Source organism: Manis pentadactyla, chromosome 2 (assembly GCF_030020395.1).
Source record: "Manis pentadactyla isolate mManPen7 chromosome 2, mManPen7.hap1, whole genome shotgun sequence".
In the NCBI taxonomy this organism is placed as follows: Eukaryota; Metazoa; Chordata; class Mammalia; order Pholidota; family Manidae; genus Manis; species Manis pentadactyla.
This window is the reverse complement of record NC_080020.1, coordinates 175,126,452-175,146,264: the sequence shown is the minus strand read 5'-3', so window position 1 is coordinate 175,146,264 and position 19,813 is coordinate 175,126,452.

Genomic DNA, 19,813 nt, shown 5'->3' with positions numbered 1-19,813 from the left:
GCATTTTTCTAATCATTTCAGGCACTTTAAAAATTTAAACCAGGGTTATGAACCCCATTATTTGCTTCTAAAATGTAATTGAGCCATTTTTCCACCTTTTGTGTTTTTAATCTAAGATTTATAACATTTTTACTTGAAAATTTTGCCTTAAAAATGCTCTATGCAATAATTATGGGTCATCCTACCTTTACTTGCTTAACTTTTATTGTAACACACGCTGCCAACCGAGAGGGTCCCAGCTGCTCATCTACCTCCCGTCCTCCGCACGGAGTACACAGATGCTGAGGCAGGCCTGGGCCCAGCGGGCACCGCTGCATCTCCAGGGACTGCAGGAGTGTCTGGAAGTTAGTAGGTGCCCAGTCAGGGCTTGAATGAATTTATGAATGAGTAACTTTTCTATTTTGACTTTTGATACTTGAGAACATTTCACTTACTCATGAATGTATTTAGCACATGTTTAAAGAATGCCTACATGGCAGAAAAAGGAACAAACACTGAGCTAGAAATAGGAACAAACAAAGGAAGACAGCATGGCCCATTCTTCCCAAACAGCACGCATTCCAGAGGGAGAAGAAACCAGAGAGCTGGTGATTAAACAGGGCACTGTGACAGAAGTAAGCACTATGTACTGACGGAGTGCTGAGGACCAGCACTTCACTCCTGACTCAGCTTATTTGGGGGGTGCAGGTATGGGGAAGCTCCCAGAAGGCAGTAACCCCAAGAGGGGGGCTATCAAAGCTGGGAAAGGAACCATTCTGGAGGCAGTGAGCGGGGCCCCATGACCGCAGCCAGGGAGTCCAGGGGAATAAGACAGGAAGTGTGGCTAGACGGAGCTGGCGGGCTAGTGGGAAGGCTTCCTGGTAGCATGAAGCTGGGTATCAAGTCCCCCCACTGGCACAGGCACGACTGGCTCCTGAGAGATGTGGAAAGTACACACCTTGTCCTATTGCCTCTGCCAGCATTGAGGAGGAGGCACTGAGGCAGCTTTGTACAAAATCCTCAACAACCCACTTCTGGCGGAGTTTGCTGAGCTGGCACCCTCTTTTGAATCATCTCTGGGCCTCTCCAGGTGGATTTCTGCAATGGGACTCTGCTTAGGGAAGGTGAGATTCGAGGCCTTGAGATGCTGCTGAGGACCCAGTCCTGTTTGTGTGAAGAGGCAGCCTGAGAGCTTCCGGGGGCCCACTGGAGCATCAGACTTCCATCAAGACTGTTTTCTCATTTCTGAGTCAGTGATGAGCTAAGAACTCCTCTATGCAGCAGTTCAATCTCTACACCTGGCGTGAGTTCTCCTGGCAACTAGTTATAATGGTTATTTGCTCAGTGTACTAATCCTCCTCCCCGCACTCCTGAGGTAGTAATTATAATACCAAGTACTGCCAATTGGATTATTCCTGTGGCTCATTACTATGAATCCTATGAAATAGTCACTATTATTGTCCCCATTTTCCAGGTGGAGAAACTGAGACTTGGAAGGATAAGTATCTTGCACAAAACCATGCAGCCAGAAGGTGACACAGTTGCATACCCGGATGACATCCCAGGATTTACCAATTTCAGAAACAATGTTTCCCCTTAATCCCTGATTCATAGCAGTCTGCGTCTGTCCTTTCCCAGCTCCATCTCGACTTCCTGGGGAAAACTGGGGTGCTCACCAAGTGTCTTGTGTGTTCCTCCTACCTCAGGGTATCCTCTGACTCTCGACACTGCTTACTCTTCTGCCTGTTGTCTTTGTGGACTCAAGATTAGCTTCCTTTTGAGATGTTTCAGCTTTCCTTGTACTAACTCTTCCCCAAGTGTGGGAATAACACTCTCCTGCAATTCCTCTGCTGATATAGAATTTAACACAAGCTGGCTGACAGGGAGGCTATATGACAGGCAGGATTACTGCACAAAGGGTTTTCACTGAATATTAGTGATGGCTGCCTTGAGTTCTCAGCCCCAGACCCTTCACAGAGACCCACTCCTGCCCTCCTCTTTCCCTCGACTCTGGTCCACCTCACTGGAGGTAGGCTGGCCTCCCTGCCTTACCCTGATCTGTCACTAAGTCTACTAGGAAGTGCACTTGAGCTTGACAGCCCAGCCTAAGATCTGCCTGAGTCATATCCAAAGGCCTAGAGAGAGGAGCTAGTTTTCCCTCACTTAACTCTAGGGCCCATTTTCCAAGTTCTTATTTTCCAATCCTATGATTAACCTTTTGCAAGCATGAATGACAATGAGAAATCAGCTTTCTTCAAGAAAATGTTAACCCCAACCCACAGGAAAAGGGTCTTGCCCTTTGGCCCTTAAGATATATACGAACCCAAAGTTACAAATCAAGGCATTTCCCAAACTCTAGCTTATTTAGTCTTGAAAAATAACATCTGTGAGCTGTCAACAGCTAAGCCAAAATCATTTTTCCCCCTCTTTCCTCCAGCAACAGTCAAGACCAGATCTGCACAGGCTTTCTGTTATCTTCAGGGTCTCCTCCAAGATCTGCAAATGCTTGAAGAGGAACATACAAATACCTCCTGAGAACAAGCAGTATCAAAAGCCTACTGGATTAGGCTTTTCTTCAAAGGAAGTGTTTTCTGTAGAGGTACAACTCTGTCCACCCCTCTCCATTTCCATCACCCTCGTTCAAGATAACTTGTTAACATTGTTATGCAGAAAGGTTTGGCTCTTTGGGAATCCATTGTCTTTACTTAATCAGAAGGGCCATTCTCCAAGAATGAACCCAAAGAACCCCCTTCCAGCAACAAAGAAAAGCACCTGAACCTTTGAAATCTTGGTTCTGTTCCAACTTCCACCCTTCTTTACCAGGACTATATAAACCCCAGGACCAATTCTTGATTCGAGGATCAAGCTCAGAATGTCATGGCTTTCTCTTCCCTCAACAGCCTCAGCATGGAGGAAGTTTCCAGGGTGTGTCATGACATTAGCTAACATCCCTGTGCGCTGTGTGCCAGGCACCTCACTGAGCACACTGTCATTTTCCACCCACAGAGTGAAACTCAAGGAGGTCCTGTTGAAAAAGCTGTGAGAGTCATCTTTTGAACCCAATCTGGCTCCAGCCCTTCTGGCTGCAATCTTCAGGCAGGGGATGAGAGGCCAGCTGGGGGAAGGAGAGCCACTGTGGATCTGTCCCCCTCCACAGTAGAACGAGGTTACCTTGACATTTTCCTGGTGCAGACTGACAAGTCAGTATCCCTCCATGGTGCATATATCCAGCTCTGTAATGTACTATCCAGCTCCTTGCTATCAAGGAGAACAACTGTGGTCCCTTTGGTCCTCTTCCTAATGTTATTTCCACTGGTGCTAGTTCATCCCCTGGGCCTGGCATCTGCTGCAAATGCTCACTTCCAACAGTGCCCTGGGCCGTGCATTCCCTCTCAATAAAGCTTCTCTGACGGGAGGCTGCAGGAGTAAGTTGGGAGAAAGGGTGGTCACTGGGAAGGGGAGACTGGAACTCGGTCCAACTCAGTGGAAGTCACCAGCTTAACTCATTTCTCTCTATTTTTCTTTCTCAACAGAATCCCTTCTTATGACCATGGGATGTCCAAGGGTTCTTTTTCCCTTAGTTTACCAAACATCCTGGCTATTTGTTTTAGATGCATAGATGGAACCTGACAACTCTTCATGATGTTTCTTAATCAAACCCTGTGATTAGTAGACACTCCTTTTACATCTCTGGTATTTGGTTGAGTAAATGCACATAGGCTCCTTTATCTAAATTCTTTTACACAAGAGATGACTTTAAATGAATTCATGTTTTGGATGAATTAAGTCTCAGACCACCAAATATCATTGCAAATATGATTACTGAACCATTTTGATAATGTTTGAGAATTCATAGAGAACTACAGACAGATCACAAAACAGGAGACTAACAAGTTTTAAATATTTTTCATGTCAGCAAGATGGAAGGCATGTGGGAACTGCAGACTGATACGTGTGACACCTCTTACCGGCAGAACACTAGAATGGACTAGTAAGCAGACGGTTTCTGCACACTCAATCACTATGCATAAACAAGGGTTCTCAAGAACTATCTCATGCCAAGTACCCTACTCTGTTTCCATTCAGTAATCTGACTCATGGGTCAGTTATCACTACGGGCACGGCTCCTCCTGGCTTTAGTGAACCATTTGACAAAGTCTCCCTGGAAATTTTAGTAGGCAAGATGAAGAAATCTGAGTTGACTATTGATAAATTAGATGAATTTCTGAGGGGCTGGACAGCTATACCTAAAGAACATTGATAAAATATTTTTTCCAGCCAATCAGAGAAGAATATTTATGACATGATTATCAGATTTGCAAACAATGCCAAGCTGGAAGGGATAACTAATAATTTGGATGACAAAACTGGGATTCCAAAGTCTCTCGATAGACCAGAACTTGGCCTAAAGCTAGCAATAACAAAGTGAATGGAGGTAGTGTAAAGTTTTTCATTCAGTACCAAAAAAAAGCAATAGTACAAGCACAGGATAGGTAAGCATGAGTCAGCAGTAATTCCTTGTATTAGAAAGGGATGCTTTTGGCTGCAAGTAACAAAAATGCCTGATTCAAGATGGATAAGACAAATTATCATCTCCTATAACAACAGCAACAAAAACAGAGGAAAAGAAGGTTCAGGTGTGAAAGCATTGCTTCTCCCAAGCCACTCTAGGCTAATGGTTCTCAGCCGGGATGGGGGATAGATTTGCCCCAGAAGACATTTGGCAATGTCTGGAGAAAGTTTGGGTTGTCACAGCTGGGAAAGAGGGTGTGCTACTGGCATCTAGTGAGTACAGAGAAGCCAGGGAAGCTGAGAAACACCTTACAAAGTGCAGAGAAGCTTCCACAGCAAAGAATTGCCCAGCCCCAAATGGCAATAGTGCTAAGAAACCCTGATTCAGAGTAATCGAGGTCTACCAAGGAGTGGAGTGTGTATTTGTGTGTGTGAAGGGATCACCTTCCTCAACATCACATGAGGGAGGGGTGGATATCTGAACAAAACTGGAGTTTGTTAGGAAAGAAGAAAGGAAAAAATAAATATTGGACAGTCCACTATAAAGGCAGTACACCCATGTTAAAAATATCTATTACTTTTGTTGACTATGAGCCAGGCTCATTACTACCCATAGAAGGTCTTTGTATGAATTAGAAAATTCACCCCCTTCCTCAGACACTTTACTGCCATCTACTGGAAAATTATTATAAGAAATATATAAATCTACATTATGTTGTAACTAGAGAGAGCCCCCTAGAGTTGTGCAGTACATAATCTCATAATAGTTTAAAACGACCCTTCTGTGAGTCTAATGGGATTCACAATGTAAAACGGTGGTGAGAGAAGTAGCTTAGGACTTTGCAGACAAGAACTGCATGTGCCAAGTAGGAAAAGTAAAAAAAGTCTCACTATATTCTATATTAGGCCACAGCTGGAATGCTTGGGTAAATTCTTGGTTCCATAGCAAGATAAAAAAGAGACCAAAGGAAACTGGATCAGAGGAGGAAAAGTCAAGATGTCACAATATGGGAAGTAATTTTTTTTAAAAAAAGGAAAGGGAGATACAGAGCTTGAAGAAGATAACACTAGTAGTGAACTGGGAAGTTCTCTATAAATATTCAAAGGGTGTTAAGGGGAAACAGTCAGTCTGAATTTCTGTTTCTCCAAAGGGCAAAATGGGATCCAATGGGATTGGGATCATGAGATTTCAAGGCTGCAAGTGACCTTGATGGTCAATTAATCAACCCCTACATCTACATTCCTTCCACAGTGCTTCCCAGCAGTCATCCTGCTGGGGCACCTGCAGTCAGTCCTAAAGGTTTTTTTCATTACATTGAACACTGTCACCTTTGACTCCCATCCATCATTCCCAGTCTTCTCAGCTGCTCTCTGATGACAAGGGGGTTTCAGAGAGTCAGATTTGCTTTGCATAAGGAAGAAGGTCTTACAACCAGAGTTCCCAGTCAAGGATTTCAAACAGAAGACGGACCAACATTTGTCAGGGCTCAGATGCCTCCTGTATAACGTAAAAGAGTTGTCTAGATCTCCAAGTTCTTTCCTAGTATCCAAGTGTTGTATGGTGTCTGGGCTACAAATTAGCAGTGTGATATGCAAATATAGTACTATGTGGCTGTCAAGTTTTTCCTCCCAATTCCTCACTCTCCTTGTACACATTTGCACAATTTGGTGCTTGAATGTACCATAATTAATCTAATCAGTCCTCAGTTGATAAACCCTCCAGTTGTTTCCCAGTTTTCATTATTGCATACCATACTGCAATAAACACCCATATATGTAACTTTGGAGCACTTATAAATATTTTTATAGGCTAAGTTCCATTTTAAGGAATGGAATTGCTGAATAAAGGAGACACTGCACACTTAGTCTTTTTAAATGATTTATATCAATTTATACTTGTACCCACACCAATACAGGCCAATAACACTCTTAATCATTTCTGTTAACCTGATAAATTTGCGTTTTAATTTGAGTTTCTCTATTAGTAAGGTTGAGCATATTTTCTCATGTTTATTGATGCCTATGAATTATTCCTCATAATCTTTGCCTATTTTTCTGTGAATTATCATTATTTTGTATAATTCTTTATATAGTGTGGTATATAAACCATATACTCGTATGGTAACATACCAACACTCGTATGGTAAGATGTTTTACATTTAATTATTTAATTAGTGTGAAGTTTATTTTCACATATGGTGTTAAGGAACTACAGACACCATATTTCTTTCAAATGGATATCCACATATGCTGCAGGCCTGATTTATTTTAAAAATCCTTCCCTTGTTAATATCACTGCAACCTATTGCATTCTTCACATACTTAGTTCTTTTCTATGTGTATGTACATTTCATCTAATTTTATACTATTCTCTTCCATTTATCAAGTTTTCTTTTTCTATATCTGTCATAAAATTTTCAATACTGTATCTTTAAGGTACTTTTGTATAGCTCCTAACAAATTGCCTTTTATTATTTTCTTTAAGAAAATTAAAACTGACTTGCAATGTTCAAATGTTAAAATCTCATAGGATTTTTCATTGGAATTAAATTAAATTAACACAGCAATCTAGGAAGAATTGACATTTTTACACAATTAAATCTACCCATCCAAGAACTCATGTCTCTCCACTTACTAATTCAAATACTCTTCTATATCCTTTTTAAAATTATATTGTTTTTCTCATATACATCTTATATGTTGCATGTTAAATTTGTTACTAGCTATTTGTTACTACTTGTGTAGTGAAGCAAAAAGTAGTTTGCTCATTGAATTACATTTTTTTTGCATTTTATTTTCTAAAAGATTGTTGTTGGTATTTAGGAAGTCTATAGATTTTTGGTTTTTTATATAGATTTGATCTGGCTGCCACACAGAACTCACTTGTCTACATACTTGATCGTTGATTCTCTTGCTATTTCAGTTACTCACATCATCCACAATAATGACAAGTTTTCCCTTTCTATTTACTATATGTAGTTCTTTATTTGGTTTTCTTATCTCATCATTTTGGTTAGAACCTTCAGAACAAGGATAAATATTACCAGCAATGTTGAGCATCTTTGTCTCCTTCTTGATTGTAGTGACATTTCTGATGTTTCACCATTAAGGATAATGGTTACAATCATTTTTTTATAAATAATTTTATCAAGTTAATAAACTTTCCTTATTTGCCTGGCTTACTAGGAGTTTTTATGAAGTACAGAATTTAAATTTTGTTAAATAACTTTCTGGTATCTATTGAGATGATAATTTTTTTCTTTAGTCTATTAATGTAAATTAATGAATTGTCTAATATTTAACCAGCCTTGAATTTCAGCCTTTAATTGTAGTATTTTTAACCTTTACATTGCTTACATTGAAATTTCCAATGGTTTATATAGTATTTTTACACTTTCACAAATCAGTCCATATTTTGATGCTATTTTTGTCAGATTTTAATATCAGGGCTAAGTGAGTCTCATAAAATTATTCCAGAAGAACATTATCTCTAAGTATAGATAAGAAAGATTTGTCCTTTACAATCTGATAGAACTCCCTTGTAAAAACATCTGGCCTGAGGTCTTTTGAGTGTTAAATATTTTATTACATTTACACTTTCTTTGGTAGTCATTGATCTTTTTAGGTCTTCAGCCTTCTCGTGAGCCAATTTTGCTATTTACATTTTTCATGAAAAGTGCCCATTTCATCTAAAATTCCACATTTATGGACATAAATCTATAGATGATTTAAATTTTTTAGAACTTTCTCTTCATATTTGTAATTATATCCATGTTCCTATTTATAAAATTCAGCATTTATATCCTTTGTCACTCGTTTTTTTTTCTTGCCAGTCGTGAAAGAGGTTTGTCTCTTTTAAAAACTGTTTTCAAGGAAGCCCCAAGAACAGTGGTCCCGTCTGCTATGCTCATCTCAGGACTCCCCAGGGGCTCTGTGCAGTACCTGGTTCATACTCAGTGTGCAATAAATATTTACCGACAGGGTAAATCAAGAGCCTGCTTTTGATTTTCTGTATCAATTCTTTTTTTTCTTTCCAATGCATTTCTTCTTCCTGCCTGGTTTGATGTTTTGTTGCCTTTTTATTATTTGAAACCAAACTCTCAGCCAGTTTCTTTCAATCTTTTATTTTTAATAAAATAATTAAAAGAATCAATTTTACTCTGAGCACAGTTTTGGCTTCACCTCTTAAGTTTTAATATATTTTGCTTTGTTATTAACTTTTAGGTAAGAAATAATTTTTTTAATTGTTTCTGAAGTGATTCAATTTTTAGAACATTTTAAAAATTTATTATTTTTCATTGCACTGTGGTCAGTTTTGGAAATTGGGGATTTGTTTATGAACTTGTATATGGTTAATTTTTGTTGGAGATTCACAGGTAATTGAAAAGGAGATGTTTTGCTCTGCATGGGTATAAAGTTCTATTACATTCACTAACTCAAACTAAATCCTTCTGTGTGTCTGTCCCATCCTGACAGAGGTGGGCTAAAACCTCCCATTCTGATCCTGGTTCCATTAAGTGCTTGCATTTCTAACAGTTTATACCTTTCTATACCTCACTTTCAACGCATAAAGTTGAAATTTGTCAATATTGTATTTTTATTGACTATAACTTTTATAAATATAAATTATTCCATTTTTCCAACCTAACTTTTGCCTTTAGTCTTACTTAATCTAATGCCAATATTGCTATCCCAGCTTTTTTCCCCGTAATTCTCCTTCTCCCTGTCCCTTTCTCTCTCTCTCTCTCCCCCCACCTCTCTTTCTCGTACAAGCATTTGCCAATATATCTTCGTTCATATCATTATTTTCCACAATTTGCATTTATTTGGTTTATGCGTTTCTCTTAAAGATAGCACAATACTTGATTTGGTTTTTATAGTCAATCTGAGTTTTTTTTTTAATAGAGAATTTAATTTAGTCCACACTTACTGTTGTCACTTTTATGTTTGATCTCATCCCTGATATTTTATCTTCTGGCTTCTATTTATTAATTTACCCTTTCTTAAGTTTTAACTGGATAATTTTTTGGTTCCTTTTATTCTCCAGTAGATTCAAAGCCCTGCATCCTTTTTCTATCCTACCATTGGTTCTCTCTAAATTTTAACAAATAAATCTGAATAAAATACGCACATCAATTAATAAACACTAAGTCAAAAAGCAAAATGGAAATTTTAATATGCTTTTCTGATCATCTTTCTCCCAGGTCTTCCTACTTTCCATATTTTTACATTTACATTTTTCTTCTTTTTATAATCCCTCCATAATACTTGCATTAAATTTCCAAATCCCATTACTAACACACTTATTTTGATTAAAGTGTTTCTTACATCGTGGGTTGTCCCTTTACCTTGCTTTATTTTCTCTGATTCATTTTTTAATTTGTTCTTCTTCAACCCCTCCACCCACTTCTTCAGAAATACCTTTCTCTGTCTCTCACACATGATATCAGCTTGACAGATTTCCAGGTCACCATCATTTCTCCCAGAAAAATAGTTGAGTGATAGTAGCCAAACTCCAGGGCAGGGTCTGGAGGGGTAGGGAGTGAGTCTTAGACCACACTGATGGGGCTTCCTTCTGGGCACAGGGCAGCAGGCCAGAGACCTCAGCAAAGGCTTATGACTATAAGGGCTCCTGTTCGCACCCTCAAGTGCTATGCGTTCTGCTTCTAGCGGTAGCCCGGGGGCTGGAGAGCACTTTAGCCAACCTCTGGAGTGAGGAGTGCAGGTCAAGTCTTAGGAAACCGTTAGGACTGCTGCTGATGGCTTCCTGGTCTCCTACTGGGAGACCTGCAGTATATGTGCCTCTCTAGCAAAGCTGCAGCTGCCAACAGGACAATGTCAACAGGAAGAAGGAGCTGCAGCTGCTCTAGGTACTGAGGGCCTTGGGGTATTTTACCGTCCTTTGGATTCCTCTCAATTCTGAGGACTTGGTAAGGAATGCATCCAGTATGAACCTCACTGCAGGGAAGTGAGCTGATATCCAGTTCATGACCTTTCAATTTGCCATCTGCCCCACTGCACACCCGTTAAGCCTTTCCTGTTAACACAAGCATTGGGTCCTTCGAAGTTTTGTGGGGGAGGCCCCTGCCCTCACTTTCAGGGGCATCCTCTTCTCAGAAATCCCTGCAGATGCCTTCTCATTTTGTGGCAGCTTCCTCATTTTGTCAGTGTGGCTATGGATGTTTTCTGACTCTCATTCTCATTGGTCATTTTAGTGCATCTTTGGGAGGTAGAAGACTCGATTTGCCATCCTGGAGCTGCATCATGAAGGTTCAAAAGAAGGGTAGTAGTAAGGTAACTAGGGGGGCTAAGGAGTGGGCCCTGGGCTGGGAGAACAGGATGTCCAAAGGTAAGTGGCATGAAGATGCATGGCCTGCTGGGGACGAGGAACACAGACAGCTGGATGGTGGGCATCATTTGCAGGTTGGAGGGGTGTGGCCAGGGTCAGGGTCAGATCATGAAGAGCTGGCATACGACCGCCAAAGAGTTTGAACTTTGTTCTGCAGACTCTGGGAGTTGTAGACATGTGACTGAAGGCATTGACTTTTGTGTTTTGGAAATATCCCTGAGGTGACAGGGTGGAGAAGGGTGGATGGGTGCTAGGAAACAATAGGCAGGGAAAAGACAGCTGCCCCGAAGAAAGCAGAAGCTGCTGAGTACCTGGCCTCGGACACTGAGAAGAGGAGATGGATCCCAGAGATCACAGAGAGCTCTAATCACTCAGGCCTGGGGACCTAGTGGATATGGGCGATATGGCAGAGGGAGAATCAAGGATGACTCAGAGGTTTCTCATGCAGCTCAGGATTATGTCGCTATTCAAGATAGAGAATACAGGATGAGAAGCAGGTTTAGTTGCTACTTTCACTTACTACTTTTAAGTTGCCTGCAAAATGACAAAGTATTGATTTCAATAAGTTGGAACAACAGTTGGGTCTGAGGCCCAAGAAAGAAGATGCATCTGAGAGTCCTTAATGTATGTGGTAGTTAATGCCAACATGGACGAGGTTGTCCTGGGTTCATGTAGGGTGAACAAGACTAGCTTCATGGGTGCGTAACCACACAGGGCCCTATGCTCAGAGGGGCTTCCTGCTTAGTATAATAATGCTTGACTGTTGCCATCTTGAATTTCTTAATAATTATAAAACTAGGCACCCTACCATTTCATTTTTCACATGGCCCTGCAAATTATGCAGCAGTTTTTGAGGTCAAGAAGAGCAAAGACAAACTGCTCTGAAGCAACAAGCTGAAAAGGGTGGGTGGTATGAGAGAAGCATGGTGAGGCTATGACAGAGCTCTGTGCCAAGTGGGAGGAGATGCAGGAGCGGTAGGTCATGGAAGTGAAGGAGGCCAAGGTTCTAGGAGCGCCAGGTCATGCAGAGGAGTTGCTGATGACCTGTGGGAGAATAGGGGCAGCAGCCAGGTCGTACTGTTTGAGGTATGAAAAGGGCAGGACGTAGACAAGAAGAGCACACAAAACAGACTTCCATTTTGGGGGTACAGGATGGAGAAAGCTCCAGAATCTGACCGCTTCTTACCTCTTCTGGTGCCACTGTTGTTCAAACCCTCACCAGCCTTTGCCTGGATGACTGCAGTATCCTCCTAACTTACCTCCTTCCTTCATCCTCACCCCTGAAGTTCATGGTGATTGTGCTGAAACTTAAGTCAGATCATGTCATGCCTTGTAGATACATCAAAGCCTTCTCATCTCAGAATATCAAGTCCTTACTGAGGCCTAGGAGGCCCTGTGGGATGGAGCCCCTGCTCCCATCAGCCACCACTCTTCTCCTCCCTCTGCTCAGCCATACCAGCCTCCTTCAGTTCCCCCAACATTCCCAGCTTGCCTCCAGGCCCTGCAGCCAGCCCCTCTGCCTGGACTACTCTTCCCCGACTACATCCCTCTCTTCCTTGGGCTCTGCTCAAATAACCTCTCTCAGTGGATCACCCCTGATGGGGATGTCTGTGCCCCATCTGCCTACCCTGCTTTATTGTCATCACAGCCCTTAACATCACCTGACTTTTTGTGCATTTATTTATTTGCTTTGTCTCCCCACCCCTTGGAAGGTAGATGCATGTCTTTGTTCACACTTTGTCTGTTTGGTGGGTCTCATGGAAGATCAGCAGGCCTGGGGACAGCAGGAGCTATATGGACCCTACTGCTCATGCCAAAAATCACAATATGTTGTCTGGTAATGAGACAGAATGTGCATTTGTCTGTCTGTCTGTCTGTGTATACCCCTCTTTGTTTCATAAGAGGATTTAAAGCAGCTTACAAAGATGCATGAGCAAGATGACAAATTAGAAGCAGGTGAGAAGGAAAGAAATATAAAAGCAAGAGTAAAGCCGTAAAATGAGCCAAGGATGGGCCTAACACAAAATAAACATACTATAAACTTCAATCCATCTGCAAGTGGTGGGCCACAAATTTGGCTCTAAAACTTCTAAGAGCTAGTGCCAAGATGAAACACGATCAGCCACGCAATTCCCAGGATCCTTAAGATTAAAGCAAACCACTTGCCTAGGAGGGACACCAGCATCCTGATGTTCCAGAGAACAGAAAGAAATGGCTCCTTAACCCCTCCCAGAGAGGATATCGCTAAGACAATGAGCGAAGCGTTCAGACAGGGCCATGCAGCAGGCATAGTTGTGAGCTTTGTTTCCTGCAGTGACAGCGAGGCACATGGGAGTTGGCCTGATGGGGAATATAGTTAGCTGGAGGGCTAGAGATGTGAGGTTCAGTGCAGCTCATAAGCATCCGATAATCTGCACTTGTCTGGCAGTAGATGTTAAAGCAATGGTGGATGGTGTTGGCTGCAGGCCCATAAATTAATGCTTTCAAAGGAGAGCATCTCCAGTCACCATTTTGAGGCAGACGGCGGGGGACTGTAGGTTCTCATGACTGGTGTCTTGACTGAAACTCTTCTAGGTGAGAAAGCTGTTGGTGAGACCCAATGACCTGCAAGATGTTGAGCGGGTAGAGGCAGGACATCCTCTTTTGAAAATTCAAGAGCCCAACTGTGGGTAAAATTATAACATTTGCAGAATATCTCACCTGGCTTTAGTACATCTGCATGTCAATAGACATTCAGAGGTGGAGAGAGGTATAGCTTTAGTGCATTTGCATCATTCCTCAGGGGTGGAGAGAAGTTCATCTCCATATCAATGGGTAATTACGTGGGCAAGGAGGGCTTATCTGTACTGGAGAGGTGAGGGGAGGGCCGGTTTTGCTTCTGCTGGAGCAGGAAAGAGAGACAGCCTGGGACTGCAATTTGTGAGCAATTAAGGGATTTTAAACTTAATTTCTCCCTTTGACTGATTTTTGTTTTCAGAGGTATTTTGTCCCGGGATTTCCTCTCCCCAGATTTACACTAACCAAGACCAAGATTCTTCCTGAAAAATAATGACCCAGTGGACCCAATGGAATATATTGCCAGTGACTTAAGCCTGGGAATATTGTAAAGCAGAGCCAGCCAAATAGCAACCCACATTTTTTTTTACATGTCAGTGAAGTCTCCCAGGTTGCCTAGTTTTGAGCGGTCTCCTTCCTGCTGTAGCTTCCAAGATAAACCATTTGTGAAATGCAAACTAAGGTAGCTGTGAGGAGGCCTGCATGGGATGACTCACTGCTGTTAAAAGCCGAGGGACAGCTACCAAAAATAATGGCTTTGCTGACAGAGTATTTGGTCTGAAGTCTTTCTGGCAATAATTAGATCGCAGGGCCAGCTGTCTCCTGGGCCCAGATGCTGAAATCAAGCTGTCCCAGAAAATCTAGACTGCAGGCTGCTGGGAGGTGCAGCGGAGATGGGGGGCCCCACCCCTGATAAGGATCCCAGTGCCTCCCTGCCTCCTCTGGGTGTTGAAAGCCTCTGAGATAACAAAGTGCCCCTCCTGTGAGTTCCTGGGAAGGAAGGTGCTAGGCAAATAAAAACCAAGGCCGGAACGAAGGGCTGGGAAGACTTGAATTGCACGGCGGGCCCCAGGCCCATCAGCCCCTCCATGACCAGCTCTTAAAAACTAGGTGCACAGTTCCATGAACCTGGTTAAAGAAATGGTTTGGTGGTCCTTCTGGGTATTTTTCCTAAATTTTTCTTAACACAGAATAAAATATCCTGTCATATCCACAAATATTGAGCACATTTAACCACCGAAGTCCAGGGCATGCAAAGCACTCAGAAGCCCCCAGCATCACTCATGACCACCTCTCAGCCTCCTGGCTTTTATACAACAGGCTCTCAACCTCCAGTGGCCTCCCCAGCCCCTTGAGGCTGTTTCTCCTCCCAACTGGCCTGCAGCAGAGCCGGCCCCCTGCAGGCTCAGCCCTGCACCCTCCTGCTGCACACCCACCTCCATGGTGGGCAGCACTCTTCCCTCCTTTCTCACTTTCTCACTGACTCTTTGGGGTTAGTTATAACAACCGTTTGTATTAGCAGGGCAGGAGATCTCTTAGATCTACCCCACAACCCCAAGGAGGGGGCTGGTTAGAGGCTAACTGTTATGTCAGTTTTACCAAAATAGGGAACCAGCTCAGGATCATTCTATGGTTTTCCCACAGCCAGGCTGCAGGTAAATGGTCACACAGGGAGCAGAACCCTAAACTTCAGGTTTCCAGCTTGTGAGTCACCATGCCCACCCATCTCTGAAGCAGCCACTTTATCAGGACAGGTCAGCCTTGCTGAAGGAGGAGCAGAGCACACGGTGGACAGGTGTGTGTGAGGGGTCCACAGGCCAGGAGGCAGGGGATTCTCTGGAATACATTCTCCTGCAGGAGAGAAGCAAGGATGTCCTGCTTCACTTAATGGGATGGGGAATGACTCAGCCAGAGGCAGCCCAAGTGTTTCCCCACTGTCACCCTTCACAGACGGGGAAACTGAGGCTTGGAGAGAGGGAGGGGTTACAAGCTCAGAGCTCCGATGTAGAGTGCCCACTCCATGATCAGAGCTGGGAAAACTGCAGGGCTCAGTCAGGACTTGGGGGTGACTGAGTGCCTTGAGAGCTGGGGGTCAGATTCTTGTTCACCCACGCACCCCCATGCATGCATCTCCCCCTCCACCTCTTGTAGGTCTGAGCCACCCTGTATGTGTCCTGCTCATGAGGTCCTCTGGAAAAAGCATGGAGGTGGGCAACAACTCTTCTTTCCAGCCCTAGTTGGCAGCTGCATTTCTGGGTGGCCTTGGGCTGTCCTTTAAACCTTTGAGAGCCTGTTCTTAGCCTTTCCCCCCAAAGGAGATCCACGTCTTTCTGGCTTCAGTGTTAATTCTAGGATGCCAGGACTTCCTTCAAGAAAGAAATAATCTCCTTGGAGAGGTAAGATGGGGCTGAGTGAGGTGGGATGCCATGGAGTGTCAGAACAGAAGGGGGGAGTGTCAGACTGTGGGAAGAGCTGAGGCAAGAAGGGTGCTCTTAGGAGGAGGGGAGACACCCAGGAGGAAGAAGAGCAGGACCTCACAGGCCAGGGGGAAGACTGAGAGCAGGTCCATGCCCATTCAGGGCTCCACAAGGCTGTAGCCCAGCCCAAGACCCTGAAGTCCTAGAATGTCCAGTCCCTTCTTCCACCAGATGGAAAAGCCAAGGTCCACCTTTAACTTGAATTAACCTGGAATGAGTCTTGCAGACATTTTTATATGCAGGGTCTCATTGTTGCTCCACAGCCCACCTGTGCAACTGGGATTGATGACCCCAGTTTGCAGACAAGAAAACTGCGGCCAGGAAAGTGAGGTCAAGGCAGAACCAGGGCAGAAGCAGGGGTGGCAGGGCCTGGACCAGTGCTCTCCCCACTGTGTGGCCCACAGAGCCAACCCCCACCACCTCATGACTGGATTCCCACATTGCTGAACTAGATACAAACACTTCTCTCATGAAAAGTTCACAATCAGACTGCTTCCAGTCAGGAAATCAGCAGTGTCCTGCCCCAAATATCAATATTTTGTGTTCAATACTAAATTCACCCATATGCTAATCTTTGATTTCATTTCACTCCTCAAGCCAGCATTTACTGAGTTCCTTTTGTGCTGGTGCATAGTTTGACAGGCGGTTTAGGGTACAGGCAGTAAAACAATACTGCATGTTATTAGTCGGGTGCGCTTAAGCATTGTGGGAATATCTGGGGGAAAGGCTCCCCTTGAACCCCCAAAGCCCTGCACAGAAGCTGTGTCCTCAGTCATTTTCATCAGGGTGTGGAGTGGAGCCTGTGTGGGAGCAGGAGGGACTGAGAGAGCCTGAGAGAGCTGTAAAAGTGAGGAGGTAATCGCTAGAGAAGTTCCTCTCCATCATTAAAGAGGATCTTAATTAAGGTCCCCAAAATAGATACCAAAAACAAGCAGCTGCTGTGGGAACCAGATCTGGCAGGGATAGCCCCGCCGCCCAGGGGACTGGGTGTTAGCTGGCCGGCTCCTCACCTGTCATTAGGCAGTGGGAAATCGGCCCACATCAAAGCCAGCCAGGAAGGAATGTGACAAATGCCATTCACCTTAAAAACGGTGATGAAAATAAATGCCAAAGTCTGCCAACCATTGTGTGTGAAAGCTCCTCTGGCAGGACAATCCCGGAGAGGCAAGGTGTGTCCAGCCAGGAAGCAAGAACGGGATGCCTGGATATGGGAACAGCGTCCTCCCACAGCCACGGCCATCTCTTCCCGGACACACCTCGCCTGACCTCTGACCTTTGGGGTACCTTGGGCTGAGACCTTGGGGGATCCTGGGAGAGGGCAAAGCAGCTGCCTACTGCCCCAGCACTCTTCCCGACCGCCCAACTGGGTTTCTTTGCTCCCTGCGCTGCCTGCCGCTCCAGAGCCTTGGTCAGAGGAGCAGGGATCAGAGGGCAGGCACCCCTGGCTGGGCTTGGCCACCCCTGAGGCTGACACAGTCACTTGCTGTCCAGACCCCCTGATTTCCCTCTTCTGAAAGGCAGTTATTTTCTCTTTTTAATTTGTGATGGAGATAATCTCAGATAAAAAAAATAACGTCTCAGCCAGGGGTGTTTCATCCCAGCATGATCCAGAGTGCGGGGGGATAGCAGCAGTTTGGCACGTCAGGTCAGGTTGGAAAACAGCTCTGGGGGTCAGCTGGCCTATCTTTTGCCCTCAGCCTGTGCTAATGCTGCCTTAGACGGGGGTCTGGTGACACAGAGTAGCAGAACGCTCTTTGTTCTGCTTTATGCCAAGGCTGGGTCTTCCCACTCACCTGGCTGATGTGGGAGAATCGTCACTCCAGGCCCCTTTGCGAGCTGCCTTAAGTGGAAGGCAGAGAAACAGTGGCACAGAGGCCAGGAGACAGAAGCAGAGGCAAGGAGAGGTCCACAGAGATATGGGGAGGCAGGCAGAAGGCACATCAGCTGCAGAGCGTCTTTACTGAGACAGCAGACTTTCCCAAACAGCTTCTCTTGGTATTTAGCCTCCAGATCTAACACTGAGCCAGCCTTTCTGCTCCTGTCCCATCCTTTAACTTTGAATCCCATAAGCAGCCCACAGCAAGGTCAAAGCAAGGTCCATGACTTCCCTTTCCTCCAGAAGCAGTTGTGGCTGGGGCTCCATCACAGCCTTGTACAAGGGAGGACCCTGAGCTCCCCAAAACAGGAATGCAGGTCTATCTCTTGGTTTCTGAAGAGACTTCATCAGGCTCTGCCACCTCGCCCTAGCCATCACAGGGGGATAATACACAGGGTCAGTGCATAATAAACCTCCGGCTTATTTCTGTTAATGCCAAGGGCCAGAGGAACTCAGAGATGGAGGGCATGGTGTGGGCTGAAGAAGAGGCTGCCTGGTGGAGGTGTCATATGAGCTGAGCTGTGAAGAATGGATAGCGGGTGGTGGAGAGCACAGAAGGAAGACACCCTTTGCAGTGGCATCCACGTGGGCTGTGAATTGGTGGTTAGGAGAACATACCACTCCAGCCACAGGTGATTGGATGAAAGCCAATCTGTGTGACCCTCCCTTGCAGAAAGAGGCTGCTCTGGGGTGGGGGGTAGACAGCAAGGATGTGTACACTTGTATGGGGACTCCATTTGGGTTTTGAGTGGCTGCTCTTGTTCCAAGGGCTGGGCCCGAGGACCTAGGACAAGTACAGGGCTAGCAGCCTGGCATGTGCAGACACTACCTGGGTATCATCCCCATCTTCTGGGCTCTGCTCACTGGGATACCTCATAGCCTTTCTGCTGCACTGCATGAAGCAGGTTGGGGGGATATAGGCTAGAAGCCTGGCCTGAGGGGGGACTTCCTGACAGGGAAAATTTGAAGCTCCAAGAGTTAAAGATGGTCTTCTAACCTTTTTCCCTGAAGGCTTTTAACAAAATCCCTGTCCACTAGCTGCTGGTCCCCCACTTCACACCTGAGAGCCACAAAGCCCTTGTTCTGGGAAAGGTCAGGGCTTAGCCCCTCCACTGCTTTCACAATAGTAAAATAATAATTACTACAGCAGCTGACATTGCACGTCCCAGCCCCTGTTCCAAATGCTCATGCATTAACTCTTCTCTGCACAGTCCTGCGAGGTATGGGCTGTTACCCCCATTCTGCAGCTGAACAAACTAAGCAGCAAAAGCAAGTAACTTGCCTAAGTGGCAAGGTTCGAATTAGAACACATGCTCCTAACTCTCCGCAAACCTGTTCATCTTCATATATGCTCCCCTTTGGCGTCAGCAGCTTTTCCCAGGAGTCTTCTGTGTGCACAGATCTGTGTAGCTAGACAGGAGAATAGAATTTAACATGAAAAAATCAAGTCTATAGCCATCTCGGGAACACCTGAGGGCATCTGTTGCGGGATGAAGTTTGGTGTGGAATAAAATCAAGGGGTCATTCTTCCAAATTATAAATGTGAGCTCAGCATGTGATGAAGGGCTGAACACTGAACTGAGATTTACAGGAAAGCAGGCGAGTGGGGGTGTGGCAGGGGAGTTTCCACTAGGTTCAAAGGGAAGGCCACAGCTGCTCAGCAAGCAGCAATCTTGGGGCTGAAGACCCCAGAGGGGCCACTGTGGAGGGCAGAAGAGGGCGTCTGGCCAGAAGCTAGATGTAGGGTGGGCAGCTTCAAACCCCGGCAGAAGCAGAGCAAATGGAGATGAACACCATCATCTTTCAAGCCCAAGGATCCTGTGTGTGGCCACCACCTCTGCAGCACAATTAGTGGGTGAGGGCGGGGACCACGATACCAGGGCTCAGGTTGGCACACACTAGCCCACACTTTTGTGATCTCACCATCTCAAAACAACATAAAGGAAAGCAGACAGGTAAGAGACAAGGAGCCTTAACTTACACGTGATCTGGGCCACCTGCACACAGTCGGTCACTAGCACTCTGATTGCCAGCCCGCCGCTCGGCTGCTGGCCCTGCTAGGTG